The sequence below is a fragment of the Aegilops tauschii genome, chromosome 6 (genome assembly GCF_002575655.3).
Source record: "Aegilops tauschii subsp. strangulata cultivar AL8/78 chromosome 6, Aet v6.0, whole genome shotgun sequence".
Taxonomy (NCBI): domain Eukaryota; kingdom Viridiplantae; phylum Streptophyta; class Magnoliopsida; order Poales; family Poaceae; genus Aegilops; species Aegilops tauschii.
In genome coordinates this window covers 28,550,382-28,570,991 of record NC_053040.3, presented here as the reverse complement: position 1 = coordinate 28,570,991, position 20,610 = coordinate 28,550,382, and the positions used below count along the sequence as shown (strand labels likewise).

General features: G+C 44.9%; 1 pseudogene; it reads left to right on the top strand.

Annotated features, from left to right (window-relative positions):
• Window positions 1–15,521, top strand: part of LOC120966774 (uncharacterized) — a 35,931-nt pseudogene extending 20,410 nt beyond the window's left edge.
• The last annotated feature ends 5,089 nt before the right edge of the window (window positions 15,522–20,610 follow it).

Here is a 20,610-nt window from a genome sequence, read left to right as displayed (position 1 = left end):
CAGGTGTTCGGACAACACCCATGACCTCTTCTCACCACCCGTGCCCACCCAAACCCCCTCCTCCCTCGCCCGCAGGCGTTCCCGCTCTGCGCCAGCTGCCCGCATTCATGCGCTGCAGAGCGGACGCGACCTCTCACTGCCTCCGCAATGGAAGCAGCACGCCGGCCGAGGGCGCTGCCCGCTGCACGCCGGCTAAACACACATCCTCGCCTCATTCCTGCAGACTGCCCGCCTTCCACCATTAAACCCGCGTGTGTGCCAGGATAATTACTCCGGCCACATGTTCGTTCGCGAGCCAGTTGGCATTGAACAGAATGCCGGTTGGCTCCTCTCGTGTCCCCTCGCTATTTAAACAATGTCAGATGTTGGGCAAGAAGCGCATCACGCGTCCACTCATCATGTTCCTCCTTGAACAGTTTTCTCCATGACATCTGACGAGCAGGAAGAAGAGTTGGCTGGCATAAAAAATGGCTAGGTGGCCCGTAAAGCCCGCCGGTCACGAGCCGAGGAGTGGCAAGTTGCTCCAGGTCGGCACTGGGAGGGACCACGGTGGCGCGGGCATCATGGCTGCCATTGACGGTGCCATGTTGTACCGCCCCTCTCGTGCATGTGACCGAGTCATCCGATGTCAACACGAGCGTAACCGCGTCCTTCCTACAGAGAAAGAAGCGGGCTGCACGGACATCGACGAGGTGGTGTCCAACACGTCCGCGCTCGCTGCCATCATTGAGGAGGCGCTGCCGCTTGGGTCCCATGAATGCCACACCAGGTGACACCAGCGTACACAGTCGGTGTCTTGCCCTCTGACAGGCCACCACCGTTCCCAACCCAAAACCAACTCTAATCCGTGTAGCGTAGGGACCCTTCCCCATCGGCAGAAGCATCAACTGGTTGTTCCACTCCGATGAGCGGTAGGAGGCGAGCCGCTCTTTGCGCTGAAGCATATACCTCTAGGGCTCACAGCTGCCGAACATGGGGACGACATTGGAGATCTGCTGCGGCCGGCAGTAGACTAGTCAAGGGTATCCATGTTGCCGGAGTGGATATTCGCCGGCGCCGGCTGTAGAGTTTTTAGTAAAAAAAATATGTCCAAAATGTAAACATTTTGTCCGGTTTGTATGAAATCCACTGTGTTTGCATGAATTTCATCCTATTTTTTTAAGTGTTTTAAATATATGCGGACAGCGTTGGATGGCCAATTCCTGTATCCGTGTCCGCGGACTGATCCCCTATTCGTGGACGAACACGGGACGAAATTTACTGGTCGCTGTTGAAGATGCCCTAATCAAAGGCATTTTCTCCAGGCGTACTAACAAATAACACATAAGTAGTATCAAAGACAGGCCATGCAGCAGTATAGGATCAAACCGACAAACAGTAAAAATACTCTAATGCAAGCAGTAGAGGAAAGAGTAGGCGATATCGGGATGATCAAGGGGGTTTGCTTGCCTGGAAGCTCTGCTGACAAGGAGGGGTCATGGACACCGTAGTCGACCGGGGCAGCACCGGCGTCAGTCTCGTAGTCTACCGGAGAGAAGAGGAGCAAGAAACAATGAATACAATTCAAACAGATGCATGACGATGCATGACATTACAATAAGTGGTGCTAGGTATGCCTCACGCGGTACTAGGTGCTACTAGTGAAGGGGAAACATCCGGAAAAGTATTCCCGGTGTTTGACATTTTCGAACAGTCAAACCGGAGGGGGGTGGTTGCATGTTCGCTATGCTAGGGACGTGTGGCAGAAGAACGGACTGTGTATTAGGATTCGTCTCATTTTTTGAGCAACTTCCATGTATAAAGTAATTTCATCCGAGTTACGGATATTTTTTTTTAATTTTAAAAGTTTCAATCATTTTTTTGAAATTATTCTAATTTATTTTAAAACAAATATTGTAAATGCAAAATGCTAGGTGTACTCAGAAAGGTACCCAGGAGAACAGCACAGAGGCTGACTGGTGGGGCCCTCTGGTCAACTATCCAGTCAGCATTTGACTGGACCGTTGACTGGTCAAATGTTCAGTGGGGCCCATATGTCATAGACTTGAAGTTAATAGATTTTAATTAAATTAGTTTAATTAATAGGGGACCCACATGTCATACACTAATGTTAATTTAAGAGTTTAAATTTATTAAATGGTTAATTAGGGGATGTGGGTCTTGGTGTCAGCGGGTCAGTGGGGGTTCATTAGCGAGGGGGGGGGGGTAGGCCGTTTAGGCCGGCGGTTAAACGCGAGCAGCGGCGGAGCCAACAGGGAGCTTCGGCGCTGGCAGAGCAGCGGGAAGCGGCGGCGGCCACAGCGCAGTAGTAGCGTAGTAGCAGAGCGGTGGCGAGGCGCGGGGGAGGGAGGCGCGGCAGCGAGCAGCGGGACAGGGGCAGACGGCACCCCCGAAAGAGGGCGCCGGGGAGCATGGGGACCGCGGCGAGCGCGGGACGAAGGCGGGGCGGATAAGGGGATCACGGCGCAGGCGCGGCTAGGGTCATGCGCACGCCAGCATGCAGGAGAGGGCGCGGACCGGGGCTGGCGCGGTGGTGGGCGAGCGCGCGGCGAGGGGCACGGCGGGCGACACGGTGAACGCGGTGGAAAGAGGAGGAGGGAAACGGGGGCGGCTCACAGCGTTGCCGAGAAGGGGGTCGTCATGGCTTGAGGAGGCGAGTCGGGGAGGGATACGAGGAGGCGACGCGAGGTCCGGCGACGGCGAGGTCTTCGGGCGGCGGTGTTGGCGCACGGCGTCGGTGAAGGGGGGCGTCGGGCGCATTGCCCCTTCCCGATCCAGATTGGGTCAGGGAAGAGGAGCGAGAGAGGAGGCGAGTCGGAGACGGGCGGCAGGGAGGAGGCCCGGCGACTCCGGCGGGCGATGGGCGAGCGGGCGATCCGGAGACGGCGACGGGGTTGATGGGGGCGATCCCCTCCCCGATCCAGATGGGATCGACAGGTGGGGAGGCTGACAACGGGGTGTGGGGGAAGTGGGGCGATCGGGCCAGGGTTCGATGGGGAGTGGGGGGTTAAGGGAGGCGGCTGGGCCGGCCTAGCTAGCCCAGTGGCCAGCTAGGCCGAGGCCCAGCGAGGGGTTGCCCCCTTTTGCTTTTATTTATTTTGTCTTTCCTTTTATGTTTTATCCTATTTTTCAATTTACTTTAATTTTGTAAATTATATGTTGTTCAGGCCTAGCGCATCTCTAGGCAATTATATGTTGTTCTGTGTTCGATCAACTTGCATCAGTCTCTGCTCCTCGGTGTGAAAAAGGGGAAGTGTAGAAGTAGTGGGGAGTGCAGCTGACTAAAATCCATGTAGCATTTGTGTTGGGTACATCGAAATGAAGATCAGGAGAATTCCGATGATTCTGATGTGGAAATGGATGATGTCATACCTCTGGAGTACTCTGAAAGGTGCTCTTTTATATTTGGTTCCTTGGTCATGGCATCATGAGGTTCCTTTCTTCGGCCAAACTGAAGCACTTAATTCTACTTTGTCTTTCCTTTCGAATTAAATGTTATATATCCTTGTTAGACGTATCATTGCCTATGATGGTTCTGAACTCAAATAACATAGTATATGTAGTTTGATTGATGTGATACTGATAGATCCTAATGAACTCAAACAATACAACATACGCCCATATTGATGTACATAAGTGATACTGATGACCAAACATGACAACCGAACTGCCCAGACAAAATAAGTGTGCATAGGCCCGCCTCAGGTGGCGCCCCAGCCTCTAGTATGGTGTATGCTACACCGAATGGAGTATCAACCGTTGTTCATGGCGGCGTCTATGCGGTTGGAGCAAGTGGCCACGGAGATATTTACTCAACATGGATGGCAGCATAATCTCCAGATCGCTCCACCACCTCCTTCGACAGAGGCATAGTGTCGGTACTATATGACTCACTGTTGTCGATATGTCGATTTTCTTATCTTATTTTTGTCAGACTTCTGCTTTTGGCTGTGTGCATCTTAGTTATGCATAGACTGGGTGTGGCTCATTATGTTTTGTATCCGCTTGATGCTATATTTTGAGTTAATAAAAACACCCATTATTAAAAAAAATCTTTGACTAGGAGCATGTAGTGGAACGAGAGAGATAAGAAAAATTATGGTTGTACAATTGAAAATAATATATGAATAAATTTGAAACAATAATAATAATATAAAAGCATATGCATAGGCATTATTTTCTTTTACGGGAAAACATTGGTGTTCAGTATCAGACAATACAAACTTTCCACCATGAAATGTAACTTTTGGGGGGGGGGGGGGGGGGGGGGGGGACTGATGCATAAATCTAAATGTGTAATGACAGATATTTTTTGTAAAAAAACTACAACATGTGGGTGGGGGGGGGGGGGGGGGGAGATACATAAATCTCCCGCTTGGGCCGGCCCATGCAGTAGGGACCTCCTATACTGCGCTCTAGGCGCTGGCTGAAGATACAGTGCGCCCGTTTGGGCCGGCCCATGTTCGGTCGGCCTATTCTTTAACTTTGTTTTCTATTATTCCTTTCTCTTTTCTGTTTTTGATTTTTCTACTTTAAATAATTTAGGATTTCACAAAAATTCGAAAATTAAAAATATTGTGTATTGAAAAAAATGTTTCATAAATCATAAAATGTTTCTGGGTTAAAAAAATGTCCACGATTGTGTAAAAAACAATTTGCTTCTTTGGTAAATAATCATGTTCATGATTTTTTAAAAAGGTTTGTGCACTAAAAATTGTTAACGAAATTGAACAAAATTTCACCAATTGAAAAAATGTTCATGAAGGGAAAAATATCCTAAAAATTGAAAAACTGCTCATGACTTACAAACTAGTTTATTCATTCATACAACGTTCACAGATTCAAAAAAATGGTCATGTATTTCAAAAAATGTTCGTTAAGTTAAAAAAATGTGCGTTAACTAAAAAAATATTTATGAATTTCCAAAGTTATTCCACCAATTTTCATAAAAATGTTCGTCCATTAAAGGAAATTGTCTGTTTATCCAGTCAAATACTTCTTCGTTAGTTGGTAGAACCCATGCCAATATCATATTAAATCTCTCTCATCCAATAAGAGTTTCCGAGAGTTACTATATTCAAATTCTCTCATTTCCAAAGCTCCACAAGGAAAAAAGAGTACCTAATAATAGTAAAGGGGCTATTGTGCTTCTGGTGGTACGTCATGGAATTACCTCTAAAGTTGCAAAATATTACCCACCAATGCCACTTATAAGTCTTTTTAGACAAATTCCGAAGCTTTTTATTATATCGTCATAACGTTTACAGGGACGAAAGAAAGTCCATCTGGTTGTCCGAGCCAGACATGGCGGCGAGCTGGAAGGGATAGCGCATGCTTCATGAGTTCAATGCCACATATAAGTGATACAAAAAATTCACACAGGGGAATTCCCCCATCTGGGCCGGCCCTGCAGTTGGGACCTCCTATAATGCTCTCTGCACGCTGGGAGAAGAAGCTACACGTATGTTTGGGCCGGCCCATTTCAGGCTGGCCTGTTTCTTTGATTTTGTTTTCTATTTTCATTTTTCTTTCCTGTTTTCGTTCTTTTCTACAATAAATAGTTTGGGATTTCAAAAAAGTTTCGAAAATTAAAAAAATGAGTATTTTGACATAAAATTTTCATAAATCATAAAATGTTAGTGGATTTAAAATATGGTCGCTGTTTTGTAAAAAACAATTGCTTACACAATAAATGTTCAAAATTTTAAAAACAATTTTTTGGGAAATCAAATAAAATTCATGATTTTTTAAAAAGTTTTTCTATCAAAAATTGTTAATGAAATTGAAAAAATAGCCAATTAAAAAAGTGTTCATGAATGGAGAAATATCCTAAAATTCAAAAACTATTTCGTGACTTACAACATAGTTTAGTCATTCAGAAAATGTCCACTGATTCAAAAAATGATCATGTATTTCAAAAACTGTTAGTTAAATCAAAAAATGTTTGTGAATTTCGAAAATTGTTCCATCAATTTCCATAAAAATGTTCCTCGATTAAAGAAAATTGTTTATAAAGATGTTCGGAATCTTTAAAAAGTGTTTGCAAATAGTATAAAATGTTCATCAATTCCAAAAATGTTCTTGATTTTAGAAAATGTTCGGAAATTTGTATAAGTGTTCATGAATTTGAAAAATGTTCACGATTTCAAATATGTGTAATAATTTTAAAACATGTTCGTGATTTCAAAAATTATTCATGATTACACGAAATTGAGAGTGATAGGGGCGTCTTGGTGATGCAACAAAATATGGTCATGGTCATTGGAGATTTTGATTTTATTTCTCCCGTTACAACGCACGGACACTTTTGCTAATAATAATAAAGGGGCTATTTCTTCTTATGGCACGTCGTACAAATTACCCACAAATGTCACGTATAAGTTTTTTTTTTTGAGGGGAAAGCCAAATTTTATTCATCAAAGACCACAATGGGTGGGATACAACTCGGGTCATGGGGCTGACCTAACCAGAGGTGGCGCCCCGGACCGATATTAAGCGAATATTTGTCTAGTCTATGTGCTTCGACATTAACAGCACGGCCTTCAAAAGAAAAATTACAATGAAAAAGAGTTGCTCTAGTGTTTATCTCCTGGATAATAGTACCACTCTTGCCTCTGCCTCCACTTAAGATGTCAGCCACTGTTTGCTTGGAATCAGATGCAACGACAAAATTATGCAGATTAAGGTCTTCCGCCAGCGCCAATGCCTCTCTACAAGTGATAGTCTCTAGTATGGCTGGGTCCTCTAGACCGGCGATCACCAACGCGGAGCTGCCTAGGAAATTGCCTTGCCTGTCCCGGCATACAGCAGCTGCTGATCCACCTTTCCTTGCTCTTACTCCCGCGTCCACATGAATCTTGGCGTAGCCGATCGGGGGAGCTTTGGGGCGTGCAGCTCGTGACAGGCCCATAGATTGAGCTCCTCCCCTCATAGGCCTTTCCACTTTAATCATGTTTAGTTCAGCTATGAAGCGTCTGAGAAAGTTGTTAGTTGCCTGAGGTGATTGGACTATTCCTTCATGAATAGCCTTGTGCCGCGCTGTCCAGATCGCCCAGAGAGTGACCGCAAGCAATACAAACTGATCGTGTGATAGCGAGTGCATGAAGGTGAAGAGCCACTGCTTGGCGTTGGGTTCCGTGGTTGAGACTAGGTTTTGTGCTAGCTCCTCATCAACTAAAGCCCACACACCATCTCGAGCTAGTGCAGTTAACCAGAGAGTGTCTCCACGAATCAGCCGAGCCACATAAACCGCAAGTAGCGTTATCTGCCATATGCCGATGAGCCCTGACGTCCTCCGTTGGGAGAGAGTGCTTTGATAAACGCCATAGAATTGCAGGAACCTGGGTCTTCCACAACGTTTTCTAAGCCCCCTCCTCCGACGTGCTGTTTGATGTTCCAGCAGTGCCCTCAAGCCATGCCTCCCGGCGCTGTCTTGTCGCTACAAGCATGCGGTAAGCAGATTTGACCGTGAAGTTGCCACTCGTTTCAAAGATCTAGCTCCAGAAGTCATGGAGATTGCGAGTGCACACCGGGATCCCCATAATGGTACAAGCATCCATGGGCATAAACACTTGGTTGATTAGCTGACTGTTCCATGAAGCGCTAGTGTGATCGATCAGTTCCGAAACCAAGGTTGGTGGATTGGGGTGAATGCTCCCATATGGCCGTAACATCTCATCTCTTGGCAGCCACGGATCCTCCCAAATACGAGTAGATTGACCATTGGCAATTCTACGAATGAGACCTTGTTTGAGTGTATCTCTGCCTTCGATGATGGCTCGCCATATCTGATTGGGATGGTTGCACAAGGTCTCCTCCAAGACGGTAGAATCAGGGAAGTATATGCTCTTCAACAAGCGTGGGACTCTGGTGTTTGGATTAATCTCCAAGCCTATCTTGCCAGCATCGCCATATTAAAGAGTTCAAAATCTTTGAACCCTAGTCCTCCCATTCCCTTCGGCTGTGTCATACTTTTCCAAGATACCCAGTGAGGTTTCCTTTTGCCATCTTTGCTCCCCCACCAGAACTTCCTAATAAGCATATTAAGGTGTTCACATAATCCCCTTGGATGTTTAAAGCATGACATTGAGAATACAGGTATGGACTGGGCAACTGATTTCACCAAAACCTCCTTGCCTGCGGATGACATGGTGTTTTCCACCCAGCCCTGTACCTTACTCCATAAATGATCCTTGACGTATTTGAAGGCCCCGTTCTTCGAACTCCCAATATCTGACGGCATCCCTAGATACTTCTCATTTAAAGTTTCATTGGGAATATTGAGTAAACCTTTTATTTCTGTCCTCGTAGCTTCCGGCACTCCCTTGCTACTCGCTGACCGGATGCTTGGCAGTATGTATTCAGTACTAGGTTCACCTCATTAGCTCCCGCACAATTTGCCTTACAGAACAGCAGGCTGTCATCAGCGAATAATAGATGGCTAACTGGCGGCGCCGTAGGAGCCATTGCACACCACCCAGATTGGATGACTCACTCTTTGATTTTAACAGGCACGACAGGCCCTCTGCTGCTAGTAAGAACAAGTACGGAGATATTGGGTCCCCTTGTCTGATTCCTCGTGAAGGTTCGAATTCCTCCAATCTTTTCCCATTAAACATGACAGAAAACTTAACAGTGGTAACCAGTCCCATAACTATGTCCACCCATCTCTCAGTGAACCCTAGTTTCACCATGATTGCTTTCAGGTATAGCCACTCCACCCTGTCATAAGCCTTCATCATGTCTAGCTTCAGAGCAAACGACTGGTGCTTTTTAGCTTTATTTCTTTTCATAAAGTGTAGGAACTCGTAGGCAGTGATGATGTTGTCAGTTATAAGTCTACCAGGGACAAAGGCAGATTGTTCCTCAGATATAATGTCAGGTAGTATCACCTTCAGCCTGTTAGAGATCACTTTGGACGCTATTTTGTAAAGAACATTACATAAGCTGATGGGTCGGAACTGGCTCAAGAGGGTTGGGTTTTTTTTACCTTAGGGATTAGCACCAAGACTGTCTCATTGATACATGCTGCAGATTCTGTGCCCTCAACAATTTTAAGAACGACTCTGGTGATTTCGTCTCCGCACGTCTCCCAGTGCCTCTGAAAGAAGTGAGCGGGAAAGCCATCTGGTCCCGGTGCCTTGGTGGGAAACATTTGAAAAAGGGCAGTCTTGACTTCTTCCGGGCTATATGGGGCATTCAATGAGGCGTTCATTGCATGCGTAACCTTGCATGGTACTGTTTCTAGCACCTGTGCCATATCACCAACCCCTTCTGTCGTGTACAAGTCCTTGTAAAAGGAGGTCGTCATGTTTTCCATCTCCAGTTCATTCTCTGTTACCTGCCCGTCAGCTCGCTGCAAGGATTTAATTTGGTTTTTCCGTCGACGCCTACTCGCTCTCATGTGGAAGAAATAAGTATTTTTGTCGCCATGCATGAGCCAATCAATCCTAGCTCGCTGCCTCCACAAGATCTCCTCGCGATGAAACAATTCAACCAGGCGGTCGCAGATTTTTGTCTCCCGTCGAGAGGGGCCAGATCTTCCTGGAAATTCTCGCAACACCTGTAGTTCCTTTTTTTAATTCGGCTATCTCTCTGCGCACGCTTCCAAAATGTTGCCGATCCCACGTCGACAGGTCGCCCGACAGTGTTTGGAGTTTAGCCTTCACCTGGTCCACCGAATCCCCAGGATGCTGATTCCACCCCGCATGCACCATTGTCTCCAGTGTTGGGTCGCGCTCCCAACACAACTCGTATTTAAACGGCCGTGGTCCCCTTCTGCATGCATGCATTGCTTGAAGCCGAAGCAACAACGGGACATGATCAGAAGTAGCTGCGGTGAGATGCTCAAGGGATGCATCTGGGAAGGCCAAAGCCCATGCAGGATTAGCCACGCTCCGGTCCAAGCGCACCCTGGTGTACGTACCGCCCATCACCTTCTTTTCAAAAGTCCAGCTTTGCCCCTTATAACCAATATCTGATAAGCCGCATGTGTCAATAGCATCTCGGAAGGCGTCCATCTGCGCCTGGCTTCGTTGGCCGGTTCCATCATGCTCATGGGCATGAAGTACTTCGTTAAAGTCTCCAATCACTACCCATGGGTCGTTGCTAGTTCCAGCAATTCCGCGCAACATGTCCCAAGTTTTGTACCTTTCACTTGTTTGGGCCTCACCATACACAAAGGTGATTCTGGTTTTAGTTTCTACCATCTGCTCAACAAGAACATCTATGTGGTACTCAGAATAACCGATAACTTTGAGTTTTATTTCCTCATTCCAAAAAATGCCTAGTCCACTGCTCCTGCCGGAGCTGCTTACAGCAAAGCTTTTATTATAACCTAAAGTTCCTACCAGATTCTCGGCACGCGAGCCCTCTATCTGGGTTTCAAGAATGCATACAATAGAGGGGGCAAGTAGCTTCGATAGATCTCGAAGCTCACGAACTGTCGCAGGTCTGCCAGCCCCGCGACAGTTCTAAACTAGGCAACTCATTGCGCCAGGCGCGACCCGTTGATAGGGCCCGCCATTTGCGCATTGTTTTGGATGTTTGATGACTTGTTCTTCCCTGGGTTCTTCTCCAACTGACGGGGGTTGGTCTTTGTTCTTTTGAGGTCTTGCTTCGACGAGGGACTCTGTGGAACGGTGGCTGTAGCGAGGGCTTGGGGTTCCATCGAAGATGATGGGTTGGTCCATGAAGAAGTAAGCAAGAGTGTGTTTGCATGAGCTCCTCTCTTGCGGTTCCCGTCTCCTTCTTCCATGTCTGTATCCAGATCAACAGCCTGGTCAAAGTTATCTTGTTGTGTTCAACCCGAGCCCCGGCCTCCATGACCTGCACGACCATTACCTCTCCCTCGACCACCTTCAAAGCCTCTTGCAGCACCTGGTCCACGGCCTGGGCTCCTGAACCAGTCAGCTTTCAGATTTTTGAACACAAGCGCAGATTGGGGATGGATCCCATCGCCACACTCTTTGAACTGATGACCTAGCATCCCACAGACAGCACACCAATCTGGTAGCCTCTCATATTTCACCCTGAATATCTCTCTCCTCTTCTTGATCACCAGCGATACAGCGTTCTTGAGCGGCTTTGTGACATCCACTTTCACCCGAACCCTAAAAAAGTTCCCCTCAAAGTCCTGGGATTTGGGCTCAGCAAATATGAAGTCACCAACAGTAGATGCTAGCGATTTAATCAAGTGGAAGAACAGTTCAGGGAGATCATGGATCTGGATCCACATCTCAATCTTGTTAAGAACAATAGACGATGGTCTGGTGAAACCATCATAGGGCTCGATTACGACAGCTTTTCCTTTGTATGTCCAGGGGCCGTCCTCCATGACTCTCTCCCAATCACCCAGGTAGGAGAATTGCAGAGTATAGAGGTTGCCTTCTAGAGGGCGGAACTTGACTTCTTGTGCTAGATCCCATGCAACCCGCATGTTACGAAAAAACCAATACTGACTGTATGGCTTATCCATGTGCACCCGCAGGATCACCATCCACCGCGCCGCTTCCTCTGGTATGTCGCCATCCTGAACCACAACATCCTCCAGATCATCTTCTTTCAGGCCCAATTCCTTCATCATAGCTTCCATGTCGCTCATCGCTGCGGCTGACGCTGACGTTGAGCCTTCCATCAGATCTCTTGCCCGAGAAGTCGGTTTCCGCGGGCGGGAGAACCCTAGACAGATCGCCCAGCGCGCACACGAGCCCGACGTCCGAAGCCGCCGGCGATCAGTGGTCTAGGAGACGCAGGGGATCGCGGTCTCCACGTCGGTGCCAGGCGCCGCCGGGAGGAGAGAAAACCCTAACTAGAGGGGATCCAAATGTCACGTATAAGTGATATAAATGTTTCACACAGGGGAATCCCCGTCTGGACTGGCCCATGTAGTAGCGACCTGCCATACTGGGCTCTGCGCGAAGGGATAAGGCGCGGCCCGCCCATTTGGGCCGGCCCATGTCCGGGCAGCCTGTTTTTAACATTTCCTTTTTTATCTTTTTCCGTTTTTCTACTTTAATTAAATTCGGAATACAAAAAATATTTCAAAATTAAAATAATTTCCAAATAAAGTTTTAATAAATCATAAAATGTTTATGTATTCAAAAAATATTTGCAATTTTATTAAAGAATCTGGCTCGAAAAATGTTTGAAATTTTGAAAACAAATGTTCATGAAACCAAAATACGTCCATGACTTTTTAAAAATTCGTGTACAAAAAATGTTAATGAAATTTAAGAAAATATCACCATTCAAAAAATGTTCATGAATGGGGAAATAACCAAATATTTGAAAAACTGTTCGTGACATACAAAATAGTTTATACAAAAATGATCATGCATTTCAAAAAATGTTTGTAAAATCAAGAAAATGTTCGGGAATTTCAAAAATTATTCCACCGATTTCTAAAACAATGTTCGTCCATTTTAGAATTGTTTGCCTATTCAAGAAAATTGTTAAAAAACGTAATTTCTAAAAATGTTTGTAAATACTATAAAATGTTCATGAATTCAAAATATGTTCTTGATTTTAGAATATGTTTGCAAATTTGTAAAAGTGTTCATGAATGTGAAAAATGTTCACAAGTTTAAAAAATGTACATGATTTCCCGAAGTTGAAAGTGATAGTGTATCTCGGTGATGAAAAAAAATGTGATCATGGTCATTCAAGATTATAATTTTTTTCTCCGCGCACGGGCCCTTTTGCTAGTATAGAATAATACAAAAAAAAAGAGCCCAAAAGTAGGTCCTGAGTGGTCGGCTTTATTGTTCAGACCAAACCATTCATACAAAACATCAAACACTTTAGCTCCACACTGATGCTGATAAATCTACCATAGGAATATTTATATATTTCATCGTGTGCGTCCAGTTTTGTCACAACGTACCAATTATGTAAGTCCTATGTGAATATCTCAAATGACTTGCGTTCACGACCTAAAAGAAAAAGAAAAAGAAAAAGAAGATAGTGCCGGTTCCCTGTAGCATGATCGATTGAACTGATGCCTGCCATGGAATCGAGCGTCCCTGGTGCACACTGTTTTCCGACAAGGTGCAAGAGAAGAGAAACACACGAGACAAGAGAGCTTTCAGCTTTTTCCTTTACAGTGTAGAATCTCTTGTCTGCGCCAAAGGCAGAAACGGCCGTGAGGCTAACTCCAGCACGCGACCCCATTCCGTTCTGGTGCGTCCGTTTAGGATAGAACAGACGAATAGCATGACTCAAGGCGCGGCTTCAAATAGACAAATGTCCGGATTTCGTCCGTTTTTTATCCATTCCCGGCCCAAACTTGTGCCGAGTTTGGGGTGAAATGGACATCACGCGGACGGGCTGGACACACGCCCTTGTCCTCCCCGTGGCCCGCCTGTCGGGGACACTAGCACTCCATTTGCCTCCAACGCCTCCACCCGCTCTCCTCCGCCGCATCCCGCCACCGGCGCCGCCAGTATTCTCCGACCGCCTCCTCACTGCTCCCTCCCCCTGCCCATCCATACCAAACCACGTCTCGACACGGCCGCCACAACGCCCGCGCTTTCTAGGAGTTCTGGCCATCGCTTGGAGGAGATTTGGCCGTCGCCATTGTAGCCGGTGCCAGAGGGGATACGACCACCGGCGACGGATATGGACCACGGCAGCTTCCGCCGGGTGCTCTAGAGCGGCCAGTAGCCGGCCGCCAACCACCCCTGCTGCATCGAGATGATCATCGCGGCCTCTTTGCCACCACGACCGCAAGGTGTTGGACACTTTGCCCACAAAGGTATGGACAGTGGAGATGAATTTTTCTTCCACCACTTCATTTATTCATCGGATGATTCGTCCTCGGATGACGAAGATCTGGTGGTGGTTGCACTGGTCGTTCACGATCACATTGGGCAGCTTCCTCGGTACATGGGGTCAGTCCCTGGCCGTGCTCCCAACCTGAAACGCAATAGAGAGAGAGGCCACGCCTTGCTCTATGCCGATTACTTTGCGAATACCTCGCTCTTCAAGCCGGATAAATTCCGTCGCCGTTTTCGTATGGCAAGGCATCTGTTCAATCGTATCCGAGAGGGAGTGTTTGCTCATGACCCATACTTCGAGTGCAAGACGGATGCCCTTGGCAAGCTTGGATTCTCCTCTTACCAGAAGTGCACCGCGGCCATCGGCATGCTTGCATATGGAATTCCAGGCGATCTGGTGGATGAGTACATGCGCATGAGTGAGTCGACATGTCTGTTGTCACTTTACAAGTTCTACAAGGCTGTGGTGGCAGTGTTTGGCCCTGAGTACTTGAGGCAGCTGTCGGTGTCAAAACCGGCGGATCTCGGATAGGGGGGCCTGAACTGTGCGTCTAAGGATAGAGGGTAACAGGAGGCAGGGGACACGATGTTTACCCAGGTTCGGGCCCTCTTAATGGAGGTAATACCCTACTTCCTGCTTGATTGACTTTGATGAGTATAGGGATTACAAGAGTTGATCTACCTCGAGATCGTAATGGCTAAACCCTAGATATCTAGCCTGTATGATTATCCTTGCCTCTACGGACTAAACCCTCCGGTTTATATAGACATCGGAGGGGGCTAGGGTTGTACAGACTCGGTTTACAGGGAAAGGAATCTTTAATATCCGCACGCCAAGCTTGCCTTCCACGCCAAGGAGAGTCCCATCCGGACATGGGGGGAAAGCCTTCCATCTTGTATCTTCGCGGCCCATTAGTCCAGCCCATGTTACACAGCCCAGACGCCCGAGGACCCCTTAATCCAGGACTCCCTCAGCAGCCAAATGCCACTGATACAGAAAGCTTGTTGGCGACCAACGCAGCTAGAGCTTTCCAGGCATGATTGGTAGCATAGATTGTATGCACTGGGAGTGGAAGAACTGTCCATTTTCTTGGCAGAGCCAGTACAAGGGGCGTGTTAAAGCTTGCACTATCATATTAGAAGCGGTGGCTTCGCAAGATCTTTGGATATGGCATTCTTTCTTCGACATGGCAGGTTCTCACAATGATATCAACGTGCTGCCGCGTTCTCCAGTCTTCGCAAGGCTTGCAGAAGGCCACTCCCCACCTGGCAACTTTGAGATCAACGGCCACCAGTATAACAAGGGATACTACCTAGCTGATGGTATATATCCTCAGTGGTCAACTTTTTGTGAAGACAATCTCGAACCCCCAAGGTGAGAAGAGAAAGAGATTTGCCCAAATGCAAGAGAGTGCTAGGAAGGATGTGGAACGTGCTTTTGGTTTGCTTCAATCCCGATGGGGTATCGTTTGAAACCCTGCATTGACATGTGATGAAGGGAAGCTTCGGGAGGTGATGACTGATTGTGTGATCACGCACAACATAATCATCGAGGACGAGCGTGATAACAGCATCTTCGACCAAGGATTTGATTTTCAAGGTGAAAATGTTCAGCCCCTGCACCAAGAACCGGCCACGTTTGAGAAGTTTGCCCAATTTCATCGTGAAATGCATGATTGGCACACTCATTTGGATCTTCAAAATGACTTGGTTGAGCACATGTGGAATCACATTGGCAACCAATAGATGTATTGGTTCATTATGTTCATTCAAGACAATTTCGATTTGGTTGTACAACTATTTTATTAGAGACAATTTTGATTGGGTTGTAAAAACTTTTTTTATTTTCAGACAATTAATATTTGGACGTGCAAACTAGTTTTGAACATTGAAATATGAATATATGGGCATTTTTGGCCGTGGCGGACATGATGAGGCCAAAGGATGCGTCCGCGCGTTGTGCGCACGGCCACCGCATCACAGGACAGGCCCGGACACGACCCCATTGCCCTATCCAAACGGGCAGAATCCAGGCAAAACAGATGTCCGTTTGGGGTCGTGCGCTGGAGTTGGCCTGACTTTGGCAGTCAGCAACAAACCTGATTCGCCTGAACGAATCAACCAAACATTCTTTGTGCTATAATATATACAACCTTGGTTTGCTAATGATACAACTGGAATACACACATATTTCTGCGAGAAAACTTTCAAAAGCGTCACAATTCAGAACAACGTCTAACTGGATGAATATTGGGTTTTGTTCCGAACGGATAAAATCATCCATTCTTCCATTTCTTAACAAGAAAAGAGTAGTTCTATCATGTGTAAATCGTTTATACATTTCTCCAGTCTCATCCAGCACATTTAGTTAGCTGTTGACTGGCCTCCCCTGAAATTGTTGCATTACAATTAATTACTTCCTTCGTTCACAAATATAAAATATTTTGAATATATGAATATGGACTACATATATACGGATTGAACAGAGGGAGCAATTTGCAATGCTTCTTACTCCTACTAGTAACTGAAAATACCCGAGAGCACAACTAGGGCGAGCCCTAGTCCACCTTTTTGGTCTGACGTTTGGGACCTTCGTCTCCTTCCTCCCGCTGTCTCGCGACTCGGTGAACATAGCGACTCCTTGAGTCAAAACATAAGTGAGCGGGTCGCCCGACGACATCAGCACGGGGCAAATTACTTGGCATCCATGGTCAAGATCTTATTATGAATATTCCTGGGCCACCGACTTCCTCAGACGTACCACCCCCGGTTGCCTCAAAGGTTATTGTACAACTACAAAACATGGAGGATTCTACGGCATGCACCGCAAAAAGACACAGACGGCCGACCAACACTTCTACGAAAAGGTGTCGACCAAGATAAAGGACAATTTCATCATCTCGCAAAGTCCTAGATTACATCTTTAGAAGATCCGATCTATGTAGTCCCACTCAGATCATCCACATTAGTAGGTAATGTTACAACACAATTCAAATAAGATGAAAATATCCTCCCATTTTATTAGTTATAAGAAGACATAGCAATGACATTGTTCAAAAGTGGCATCACAAGTTTGAAGGAGTAGAAAATAGATGAATCAATGAAACCATGCAACCTTTGTGATGCTACTATGTTATATCAACTATGTTATGAGAGGAGATCAGGCGAAACCATAACTCAAGGTACAGAGGTGGTCTGTGATGCATGGGATGTCGGGGCAACGGCACCAACACCACAACACAAATAGTTCCTCGGGCAACACCCCGCTACCCATGGTAAGGAGGCCACAGGCCTCCCAGCAGCTTGTGCAAACGGTGCGGCCATCATCATGAGAAGGCAAACCTGTGCCATGAAAAAAAGTATGAAAACTTGATGGTTCTATTCAACATTTTCACCCAACTTGCTGAACAAAGTGCACTAGAGAACAATGTACACTACTCCTTCTCACAATATGTGTTTGTTATGTCATACTGAACACCAAATTCAGTATATATAGAACATAGTGGCCATGATGCTCGACCTTATCCTTACAAAATACATTAATAACATGTTTGACTACTATTTAGCGAAAGAAGGGAAACAATTAATAGCAACTAAAATATCCAGTCTTATCTTCTCGGAAGCATATAAGAGAAACTAGCGGTTACTATGTATGCTTAGTCATAATTGACGATGAAGGATAAGATTTAACTAAGGGAATCAAAGATATAATTTTTTATCCATTCCTCATGCAGGCCTTGTACACTGAAAGGAAATCCACAAGCTATATACCTCATATTTTCACATGGCCGTTGCTCGGCCTCCCATTATTTCCAAAAATTCTAAGTTTGTACTACACGTGTGTGCGTGTGCTTGCGTATGTGCATGTGTGTGTGTGTGTGTGTGAGGAAACTCTCCCCTTGATAAAAGTTTGAATGCCACATGGTGCAGTCTACGATGGCCATGAAAGGAAGGGGTGGAAGGAGAGAGAGAGACGATCTACCATGTGTATGTAAATCGTTTTTGGATTTCTCAATGCCATCCAGCCTACTTAATTAGCTGCCGATCGATCTTGCCTGAAGAAATTACTGCCTCAATGTGTTTTCTTGGGCGTAGCGAACACTATATGTGTTTTCTTGGGCGTTTGAGCGTACGTGAGAAACTCAAAATGCCTCAAAAAAATGTGAGCAATTAAAAAAATGAATTTACGGGAGCATATATAGTACAAATGAATTTACGGAAATGAACTAAGATAAAAGAAAAAAGGCGATTAAGCCATGTAATTTAGGCAGGCTATAATGAGATCAAATGAAGCAGAAATATTTAAGAGCATTCCTATAAATTGTTAGAGGGATCAAGTCAAAGCAATACCATTTTATTCATCATAATTAATCAAATTATCATAGCATTTATAATTTTTTATACAGACACATATCTATTAAAAATTGTCAAAGTTATGCATCAAGATCTAAAAACAACGGATGTAATAAGATATACGAAACAGTGGTGGCGCAACATACAAGCTATGGGGTCAGTTGAGGCCATTTTTTTGCGGAATAAGCACTAAAATTATTCTACACTATGATGAAAAATATCACCAAAATTAATAATGACGCAGAGGTTCTTCCGGCTGGCTTCACCACTGATACGAAATCTGAAATTCATTTTAGGCAAATACAAATCCAACTCCCCACCTAAGGAGCGCAAGTATTTAACCACATATATTAATTACCACCACCATTAACTATACAGTGGATCATAACTATAGCAGTTCGGATTTATTTGTATCAAATATGATAGTATACTCCAGTGTCCAGTACTAAGCACAACAAACTGATCATAAAGCACACAGGTTAGAAGAATACCGGAAAGCGCAAAGGTCACACACAGCTCATTTACTGCTGAAATCAACATCGACATTGTCAGGTAAACATGAGTCGGACGTACATGCAGCTTGAATTGTCCTTTTTGTAAGTCAACGTGTTTAAAAAAAAAATTGGGTTTATGCATTTGTACCACTTTTACATGTAAAATTTCATGAAAAACTACGTAATTAGTAGTTGAGTTCATATCTTGGAAAATATATTGTAAGAATGGATATGAATACAATAAAGAAACATGAAAATGAATAAGGTAGAATAAATTGAACGCGAGAAAATCCTTAAACTATGAAGTGAATCCGAGAAAATCCTTAAGCTATCAACACACAAATACAAATATACAATGATGACCAATCATATCATGACGAGCATGTGTGGATGCTTACATTCGGCAAACAAGATAATGCAAACCAATAAAGAAACGATCGACGTTTCTAATCTATGAATAAACTGAATGAGAGAAAAATTCTGAAGCACAAATACCAGAATACAGAGGTAAGTGGTCATATAAATATGATCGTGTGTGGATGCATATATTGGTAGGCAAGACATTGCATTAACCAAGAATGTCAAAGCAACTAAGAATGCAACCAGTAATTAATTTGGGAGGAACAAGAGAACATTTGGTACACTTTGAAGCCATTCATGCTAAGATCCAATTCTTGGAACTCCAAAGACATATTGGGTGCAAAGATAGATACCAAGGGACGAGGAGAGGATCAAAGATGGGAACCATGAAGATTGGTATAGAAGTCTATATATGATATTGCGCCCGTCTTCTGAGCACTCAATAATCTGACCATGTTTCGTCGCAAGTTGCCTTTTAATTATAATCTATGGATATAACATATGGTGGTGGTAAATTAAATTAGATAATATCTGAGTAAGAGGCCATAAAGTTGGCATAGAAAAATAATCCCAAATATAACAATATATGTAGTCAATCTAGCCGCGCAAATGCGCGGGTGACTCTGCTAGTTTAAGTAATATAAATAACAACTTTATTATTGCATCTAGGGCATATTTCCTTTAGATAGATAGATAGATAGATAGATAGATATATAGATAGGTAGGTAGGTAGGTAGGTAGATAGATGGATGGATGGACAGATGGATGGATAGATAGATGGATGGATAGATAGATAGATAGCTAGATAGCTAGATAGATAGGTAGGTAGATAGATGGATAGATAGATAGGTAGATGGATAGATAGATCGGTAGATGGATAGATGGATAGATGGGTAGATGAAGAGATGGATAGATCGATAGATCGATAGATCGATAGATGGAAAGATCGATAGATGGATAGATGGATAGATGGATAGATATATGGATAGATGGATAGATCGATAGATGGATACATGGATGCATGGATAGATAGATGGATGGATAGATGGATAGATGGATCGATGGATGGATAGATGGATCGATGGATACATAGATAGATAGATAGATAGATAGATAGATAAATAGATGGATAGATAGATGGATAGATGGATAGATAGATAGATGGATAGAGATAGATAGATGGATAGATGGATAGGTGGATAGATAGATGGATAGATAGATAGATAGATAGATAGATGGATAGATAGATAGTTAGATAGATAGATAGACAATGGTACGCGTCGGTTCTAAACAAACTGTTTTCAACCCCTTTCCGCGATGGCATTTGGAACCGTCGCCAAGTGAGTGTGTGCGATAGGGTGTACTTCCCACACGACCCAGAAACCGTCGGGGATATGGAGCAGTGATCCAGAGGCCTTCCAAAATGTAATCGTGTGCGATGAAGCACACACTAAATTCTTTCGCACGTGTGGTATCGGTGATTAAGCGTTTCTAATGACGCACTGAAACCATACGGTCTGTCGTAACAAACCGTTTGGGAAATAGTATGTAAGGCACACGGGCCAACATATGAACTGTGTGCGATTTGTGCCCCATCGCACACGAGTTTTCTGCGTAACCTGTCTGCC